General features: G+C 37.3%; 1 long non-coding RNA gene across 1 annotated transcript in view; it reads left to right on the top strand.

The window, feature by feature from the left end:
- Positions 1-542: 542 nt before the first annotated feature.
- The window catches only part of LOC118766446, an 18,686-nt gene continuing 9,228 nt past the window's right edge, over positions 543-10,000 (top strand). Inside the window, exon 1 of the long non-coding RNA XR_005002380.1 lies at positions 543-593. This is a non-coding gene — a long non-coding RNA (uncharacterized LOC118766446). The remainder of the gene's footprint in view (positions 594-10,000) is intronic.

The following is a 10,000-nucleotide window of genomic DNA, read 5'->3' as shown; positions in this document are numbered from 1 at the left end:
ATGGAAACAATTGCAATTTCAGAAACCTCAGTTTTTGTCCCATCAGCTCAAACTACAAGGGAAAATGTAGTATAGTAGTACAATGTTATCACTAGCTCTTCAAATGAGACATGTATTGTTCTAATCTTTGTTCATTTAGAAAGTCATCAATAAGGAATCCAGCAGTGCTATCAAGCTATCTTTGGTATTTGAAGGAACCCAATTTGGAATCTAGTTCCCAATAAAAATATTAACCAAGGCTACACCTCACAAGAACACCAAAGAACACAATATGATTTATGTACTGAGGAAGCAACAGGTATCCTATTGACTAAAACATAACTTTTAAGTAAAAAAGAAATCGAGAAATTAACGCCCTGCAGGCATAAATTTATATGACTTTTCCTTCGTCTCAGCGTAAATTTTTTTGTACGCACATTTGTAAATTTCTTTATTCTCTTCTCTTTTTCTCTGTATCTATTCCAGCACTTGTAGCTAATAAAAAACATTATTATCGTCATTTTTGTTGTTGTTGTTATTTATGCGATGAATTGGGAGAATTATTAGCGCGTCGGACAAGAAGCTTAGCGGCATTTCTTGCGGCTCTTTACGTTGTGCGTTCGAATTCTCCTGAGATCAACTTCGTGTTTGATCTTAACGCGATTAATAAAGTATCACCTGGGCACTGGAATCGATGTAATCAATTTATCCAACCCCTAAAATTGCTGGCTTTGTGACAGAATTTGAAAAATCTCCTCCTTCTTCTTCTTCTTTTCTTCTTCTTCTTCTTCTTCTTCTTCTTCTTCTTCTTCTTATTATTATTATTATTATTATTATTATTATTATTATTATTATTATTATTATTATTATTATTATTATTATTATTCAGTAGTTTTGTTTTTATAGCGTGCATTCACTTCACTACCGAGCGCAGCTCTGTGTGCCTTGGGTATGTGCTGTGATTTGTTGTGATGCTCTGATGGTTATTGTATGGAAAGTGTTCTGCGTAGGATGTGTGCAGTGCCTAGTAGTGCAATTTTCTGTATGTTATATGTGTTTGTAAGTCCTGCTGTTTTTGTTATGTATTTGTCTGAATATTTTTTTATCATGCCTAATGCACCTACTATGATAGGAATTGTTTCTGTTTTCAGGTTCCACATTCTAGTTACCTCTATTTCCAGGTCTTTGTATTTTGAGAGTTTCTCCATTTCTTTTAGAGACACGTTGTCATCTGCCGGTATTGATACATCAATTAGAAAGCATTTTTTTTCTTCATGATCTCTGACAACTATATCTGGTCTGTTGGCCTTAATTTCTCTATCTGTGTGTATCGGCATATCCCAGAGTATGGTTGCTTTCTCGTTTTCTGTGACCTTTTCTGGTGTGTGTCTATACCATCTTTTTTCTGTTGTTATTCCATAATGTTGGCATAGCTTCCAATGTATGTAGGTTCCAACTCTGTCATGTCTGTGAATATATTCCTTCTTAGCCAGGACTGGGCAGCTAGAGATAATATGATTTATTGTTTCTTGTCCATCTCCACATATTCTGCAGTTACTTGTAATATTTCTTTTCATTACATGTTTTTGGTAATTTCTGGTGGGGAGGCTTTGGTCTTGTGCTGCAATTAAAAATCCCTCTGTTTCTGCTTTGAGTCCTGAGCTTCTCAACCATTGCTGGGATTTTTCCTTGTCTATTTCTTTTGCGTTTAGTTTAGTGCAGTATTTACCATGAAGCGGCTTTTCTTGCCATCGTTTTATCATGGCTCGCTGCTGTTCTATTTTTAGTTTGGATTTCATTTGTTTTATAGCTTTTGTTGTTTCTTCATCATCTTCTTCTTCTTCTTTGTGTTTATTAGGTGGTATGATTTCTTGTTTGTATTTGTCAGCTTCCTTAAATACTGAGAACAGTTTTTTGTTTTGCTCGTGTTTTGCTGCTATCTGGATCAGTTTTCCTTCCTTCTGAAGTAGGTATTTTTGCAGTCCTATGGTGGTTATTTTATAGTAGTTTTCCAGCTGTATAAGGCCTCTACCACCTTCTATACGTTGTATATATAGTCTTTCTATGTCAGATTTTGGGTGATGCATCCTAGATCCTGTCAGTATTTTTCTTGTTTTCCTATCTATTTTGGACAGTTCATTTCGTGTCCAGTTAAGGATATTGTAGCTGTAACTTATAACTGGGACAGATAAAGTGTTGATACCTATTATCTTGTTTTTAGCATTGAGCTCTGTTTTTAGTATTGATCTAACTCGTCTATAATATTCTTTTTTTATTTTCTCTTTCATTTGTGTGTGTTGTGTCTTATCTAGTTCATGGATTCCTAAGTATTTGTAAGTTTGGCTTTGGTCTAATTCTTTTATTTCATTGGTTTTATCTAGTGTGATGTTGTTACTCTTAACTAGTTTTCCTCTTTTCATGGTTACTTTGGCGCATTTTTCTAATCCAAATTTCATATCTATTTCTTTGGTAAATCCATGAACTGTCTTTAATAGTGTTTCCAGCTGTTTGTCATTTGCAGCGTATAGTTTTAGGTCATCCATATATAAAAGGTGGCTGATCGTTTTGCCGTAACATTTATATCCGCATCCAGTTCTATTTAGCATATCAGATAGAGGTGACAGTGCCAAGCAGAAAAGGAGTGGAGAGAGCGTGTCTCCCTGGAATATTCCTCTTCTAATGGGGATGTCTTTGGTTTTCATGAGTCCCTCTTTTGTTTGGAGGTGTAGGACTGTTTGCCATTTATTCATAGAGTGCTCTATGAATTTTATGATTGTTGGTGCTACTTTGTTAATGGCTAGTGTTTCAAGGATCCATGTGTGGGGGATGCTATCAAACGCCTTTTTGTAGTCAATCCAGGCCATACTGAGGCCTTTCTTCTTTCTGTGGCTGTTTTCAGTTACGGCTTTATTAATCATTAGTTGATCTTTACAGCCATATGAGCCCTTGCGGCATCCTTTCTGCTCTTCTGGGAACAGTTTGTTTTCGTCCAGGTGCTTGTTCAGCCTTTGCGATATCACTGCAGTAAATGCCTTGAACATAGTAGGGAGGCAGGTTATTGGTCTGTAGTTTTCTGGTTTTGTTGTTTCATTTGATTTGGGAATTAAGATGGTTTTCCCCTTCGTGAGCCATTCAGGCATTGTCTCTGGCTCTGCTAGTATGCTGTTAAAGTTTTCAGCCAGCTTTTTGTGCATTCCTGTTAGATATTTCAACCAGAAGTTGGGGATCTTGTCATGCCCAGGTGCCTTCCAGTTGCTTAGTTTTTGCAGTGCCTGGGTGACCTCTTCAGTTGTTATGGGGGTCCAAAGTTGTTCAGATGCCGAGTTTGTTATTTTCATACTCCTTTTTTTTGGCTGTTCGTTCGCCGACCATATTTCTTTCCAGAATTCTTCCAATTCTTCTGCCGTTGGTGCTGCAGTGACTTCTATTTTATTTTTGCCCAGTTCTTGGTAGAACTTTTTGGGATCGGAGTTGAACTTTTTGGGATCGGAGTTGAACTTTTTGTTCTGTTCAAAGAAGCGTTGGCGTTTCTCGTATCGGCGGATCCTTTGAGCTTTGGCAAGGATATCTTGCTTCAGCTTTTCTTTTATCTCCGGCAAATCTTTTTCTGTGATGTTATATTTGCGGAGCATTTTTGTTCTCTTTTTGTTGCTCAGTAGCGTTGCTTGTTTGCTGATTTCATTAAGAATCGACAGGTCTTTTCTATTTTTTTTATTTTGTTTTGGATGTTATTTATCCACAGGGTTTGTTTGGGTGGTGGTACTCCTGTTTGGGCGGGTTTGGGTGAGTATCCAGCTTCTTTTGTGGCTGCAGTGGCTGCTGCGTATATCAAGTCATTTAGTTCAGTGATATCACTTTTTTTGTTTCAGTGGCTAGTTCAGTGACGGCTAGGTTTATGTTGTTTATAATTGGTGTTGTTATTGCGTTTATTTTTATTCTTGGGAGGTATGGTCGGTGGTCCATTTTGAGCTCTGTGGTTTTTAGTTCTTTGATTATTTTATTTTTTATATTATCATAATCATTAGGCTCCCCTTCGTTGTTTACATCGTGTTTGTTGGGAATGTTGCGTTTGTCTTCGTGTTTTACAGTTTCAGTGTTTATATTATTGGGCATTGTTGTGTGGCTTCTATCTACATTTTCCTGGTGTATTTTTTCTTTTAAATGTTCTATTTCTATTTCTGATATTTTTTTGGCTTTGAGAATGTATCTTCGTACGTTAGCTAATTTATTAGGGTTCATTGCTGTATCCAAGTCTATATCTCTATTATTTTCCTTCCATATTTTATATGTATGTGTTGTTGTATTTTCATTTTGTGGGTAGAGCATTGCTGTGAAGTATGCGTGTAAGATAGAAATGTATTCCTCACGTGTCCATTTACGTCTTTTGGGTTTTAATTGCGGGACATGAGGTACAACGTCCGGCCCATTATTTTGACGGTCGTCATTTTCGTAGGGTACCGGTCCGTTTATTTCTGTTATTATTATTATTATTATTATTATTATTATTATTATTATTATTATTATTATTATTATTATTATTATTATCCTCATCATCATTGTTGCTGTCGTTCTCGTTAAGGCGGCGAGCTCGGAGAATCATTAGGATGCCAAACAAAATGCTTAGAGTCTGTTTTTACGTCCTGGTTTCAAATTCCGCCGAAGCCGACTTTGCCGTTCAACTTTTCAGGATCGATAACATTAATATCAGTTGAGCCCTGGCTATCCCCTTGGCTCTCCCCCTCTCCAAATTTCAGACCGTGTGCCTATAGTAGCAAGGATTATCATTATCATCCTCCTCATCATTATTGTTTTTGTTCCTTCTAGGACGGCGCGCTGGTAGAGTCGTTAGAGCGTCAGACAAATTGTCTGACGCCGTTTCTTCTGGTGCTTTATATACTAGTTTCAAATCCCCGAAATGATGAAAGGCAAAGTTGACTTGCTGAAATTAACTTTGACGTTCATTCTTTCATGGTCCATAAGTACTGGGGTCGATGAATTCAGCTAACCCCTTCCCCTCAAAACTGTTGGCCTTGTGCCTAAATTAGAGGCAATTATTGCTGTTGATGCTGTTGTTAGTACCGTCATTAATATAACTATCATTGCTATCGTGATTACTATATCGCTAAGGCAACAATCTGGTAAAATCAGCGCGTCGAAGAAAATGCTTATTGGCTTTTCTTCCGATTCTTCACGTTCTGAGTTCAAATGGAGGCGAGGTCGATTTTGTCTTTCCTTCTGCTGGGGTCGAAAAAATAAGTACTAGCTTAGCACTGGGGTCCGTGTAATCGAGAACACCACTCTTCCTAAATTACTGGCCCTGTGCCAAAATTTATAACTATATATATCATCATCGTTATTATCTATACAATATTAAAAGTCAGTGACTGCTTGCTTGCGTGACTGTCTGTAATTTAATACAACCAAACCAGCACATAATGGGAAAATACTCTGAATGTAAAAACCCCTGAAATGAGAATACAAACGGAATCAAAACAAGTTTCGTGTAAATCGGACCACGGATTACCGAGATACGCGGTTTTTTTGTGGGGTAGGGTGGGTTCCACAAATTTAAGTAGTGTGCTCTTTACTGTGAACACCTGGATAGATTTGTTTGCGTGCTTGTCTGTAATTTAATACAGCCAAGCTGGTGGTACTCTGAAAGTAAAGTGCCCCTGAACTAGGAATACAAACGGAATTAAACAAGTGTTGCGTGAATCGGACCACGGGTTCCCGAGATACGTGGTTTTTCGGCTACCTTTATAAATAGCCAAACCAGCACATAATGAGAAAATACATTGAAAGTAAAGAACCACTGACATGTGAATACAAACAGAATAAAACAAGTTTCGCGTAAATGGGACCACGGGTTCCCGAGATACGCAGTTTTTAGGGGTACCTTGAACTATTGGTGACCCAAAAGGGTCAAGGATAGTATAGTTTACAATAAGCTGTCACCCACTACTGTATTCCTACTGAATATAATCATTCGAAATTTTGGCACAAGGCCAGCAATTTCGAGTAAGGGATTAAGTCGATTACATCAATCTCAGTATTCGACTGATATTTATTTTACCGAGTACCTACCCGAAAGGATGAAAAGAAACACGAAGATGGACGAATTCCCGACGTGCTAACGATTCTGTCGGAACGCCTCCCTGATCCTACTGCATATATTAACATTATTATTACAAGATGAATAACCAAGAGCTCATATCCAGGATTAGACTGATAAACAACAGCTACAATTATTCTTGATATTGTATAATATCTCCACTTGACCGACATATAATCACCATTCAGCGTGTAACATTTTATCCATTAGACTAAACAGATGAATATTTAATTTGGCACTGCGAAATGCATTAAGTCAATTGCAATAAGGGTGAATCCATTTAATCAGTAGTTGCTTCCACTGAGCAGAAATATTACTCAAATTGTGTTTAGAGCTCTCCAGTAACCTTTTTGTGATAATGTTTATTAATTATATATATATAATATATATATATATATATATATATATATATATATATATATATATATATATATATATATATGTGTGTGTGTGTGTGTGTGTATGTATGTGTATATGATTAATAATAAAAAAAACGAAGAAATAGGACAACAATGACGCACGGACATGATGCATGCAAAGTACTAATAAGACGCTTAGACAAGAAAAGAAAGGGTGTTTTACTTTTTGAGCAAAGCTCTTCTTCAGAAACAGGAGACAAAGGAAATTCCAAGAGAAAAGGCAGACGGAGGAAAGAAAATTGCCAACAGTCCACATGTGATTACATTTTGGAATACAAACACACACACACACACACACACACACAAACACACACACACTTGTTGATTCTCTGCACCCATAAAAACTATTTCTTCAGATCTGCTACTACATACCGAGCCTTCAAAAAGGAAAATAAAGAGAGACAGAATAAAGGAAAACGACATACCCATTTGAAGACTATGGAAATATTTAGAAAACATTTAATTTAATTTTTTTTTTTCAATTGTTTTTCTTGTTTTACTCTTAGTTGAAAAAGTCGAAAACACTGAAAAAGACAGAAAAGACTGAAACCGGCACTAACTTTTACAAAATTTACTTCATCATAAAATTATTTTCGCGTTTTCTACCTTGCCTTATTTTTGTTTCAGACGAGTATATATAGGCATTGATGTAGCGACATTTGAGATTTTGCCTAGGTGAATCTAGCTGATGAGAACTAATCAAATTTACGCTAACAAACGTAATTTAGAAAGTTCGAAACCTAGGTCCTAGATTATTCACATCTGGATTGTACATTTATTTAATGTTCTTCCTACAGATAAGATGAAATTCTTTATGTTCGCCGCTCGCAAGCATTTTTGCCGCTATATATATATATTATATATATATATATACAGTGAAGCTTTATCATAGCGTCGTATTTTATCGACTGCTATTTCCAGTAAATATTGGTGCATTGTCTTATATATATATACTCTTTACTCTCTCTTTTTACTCTTTTACTTGTTTCAGTCATTTGATTGCAGCCATGCTGGAGCACAGCCTTTAGTCGAGCAAATCGACCCCAGGACTTATTCTTTGGAAACCTAGTACTTATTCTATCGTTCTTTTGCCGAACCGCTAAGTTACGGAGACGTAAATGCACCGCCATCGGTTGTCAAGCGATGTTGAGGGGACAAACACAGACGCACAAACATATACACACACACATACATATATATATATATATATATATATATATATACATATATACGATATGCTTCTTTCAGTTTCCATCTACCAAATCCTCCCATAAGGCTTTGGTCGGTCCGGGGCTATAATAGAAGACACTCGCCCAAGGTGCCACGCAGTGGGAATGAACACGGAACCATGTGGTTGGTAAGCAAGCTACTTACCACACAGCCACTCCTGCGCCTATATATATATATATATATATATATGTTTAATCTGTTGATAGGTATTTGTTGTTTGCTCCTCGAGCCATGCCTGTCTCATAAGGGCTGGTTTCCTGGATTCGTTGGCGTATAGGTTCCCCACCTGGACGGGACGCCGGCCCGTCGTAGGTGAGCTACTAGATGCAGGAGGAAACAGTGAGAGAAAGCTGTGGCGAAAGTGTAAGCAGAAGTTCGTCATTACCTTCTGTCGGAACCGCGTGGAGCTTAGGTGCTTCACTCATAAAACACACACACACACACACACAGGCCTGTTTGAGATTCGAACCCGCGATCCCTCGACCGCGAGTCCTCAGCTCTAACCACTAGGCCATGTGCCTCCACGTTGATAGGTACAGACACGAAAAAATATCTCGATCTAAGGTGATAGATAAATAAATCAACAAATGAAACACATTTTCAGTAGTCGTCATTTATGAAACCCCAGCAACCCAAGATCAATTTACACGGTGTTTTGTAGTCTATGTAATATGATACAATTAATATTTGTTAAAAAGGTAATATCCAATATTGATTTATATTATATTAGATTTGATGAACAATAACGACGTTGGTGACCGCTTTCCAACAGAGCAGGGACTGCTCATTGTATCTCTCATAATGACAATGGCGAAGAGGTATCTGCCACATGGTGTGGAACCAATTTCGCGAAAGACTTCACTTTAAAAGCAACGAGGCTTTCAGTTTTCTCTCGCGTTTAAAATCTTTCACCGATATACCATCACATACACACACACTCGTTAGTACTATTTGAAATATACTAATTCGTTTTTCTCTTGACTTCCTTTTGTTTGTACAGTACAAGACAAAAATATGAAATGGCTCAACACTGGGTGACCAATCATATCGCATGTTACCATTTACTGCATACGTTAAAGATATTTCAATGAATTACAAGACTGAAGCAAGTAAAAGATAAAAATAGAAAAGACATGTGTGTGTATGTGTGTGTGTGTATGTATGTGTGTATATGTGTGTGTGTGTGTACATATACATACGTGTGGCATCTTGGGCAAAGCTTCAGGCTGACCAATCCTTGTGAGTGGATTTGGGAGACGGAAACTGAAAGAAGCCTGTCGTATATATATAATATATATATATATATATATATATATATATATATATAATATATGTATATATATATGTGTGTGTATGTATGTATGTATGTATGTATGTATGTATGTATGTATGTATGTATGTATGTATGTATATATGTATGTATGCATGTGTGTGCATGTGAGTGTGTGCGCGTGTGTGTGCATGTGCATGACTTTGTGTTTGTCCCAGCCTCCATTACTTGACAATTTAGAACCAATGTGGATGTACTTACGTCCCTGTAATTTTGCATTCGGCAAAAGAGACCGACGCAATAAAGTACCAGGCTTAAAAAATATAAGTACTAAAGTCGATTCGTTTGAGAAAAATTCTTCAAGGCGGTGCCCAAACATGGCCGCAGTCTAATGACTGAAAGCTAAAAGATAAAAGATGTCCTCATTCTTCCGTTCTCTACTTTTTCTCCACTCGAACGAACTATAATGATCATCGAAATATCTGACAGAACACTTATTCTTTTCTAGTCTAGGCACAAGGCCCGAATTTCATGGGGTGGGGGCCAGTCAATTAGATCGACCTCAGTACGCAAATGGTTCTTAATTTATCGCGCCCGAAAGGATGAATGGAAAGTCGAGCTCGGCGGAATTTGAGCTCAGAACGTAAAGACAGACGAATACCGTTGAGCATTTCGCCCGGCTTGCTAACGTTTCTTATTTCTTTATTGCCCACAAGGAGCTAAACATAGAGGGGACAAACAAGGACAGACAATGGAATTAAGTCAATTACATTGACCCCAGTGTGAAACTGGTACTTAATTTATCGACCCCGAAAGAATGAAAGACAAAGTCGAACTCGGTGAGATTTGAATTCAGAACGTAAAGACGAAATACCTATTTGTTTACTACCCACGAGGAGCTAAACATAGAGAGAACAAACAGGGACAGACAAATGGATTAAGTCGATTATATCGACCCCAGTGCGTATCTGGTACTTATTTAATCGATCC

The sequence above is a fragment of the Octopus sinensis genome, linkage group LG1 (assembly GCF_006345805.1).
Source record: "Octopus sinensis linkage group LG1, ASM634580v1, whole genome shotgun sequence".
Classification (NCBI taxonomy): Eukaryota; Metazoa; Mollusca; class Cephalopoda; order Octopoda; family Octopodidae; genus Octopus; species Octopus sinensis.
The sequence above is the reverse complement of the archived record's forward strand: the minus strand, read 5'-3'. Positions and strand labels throughout refer to the sequence as shown.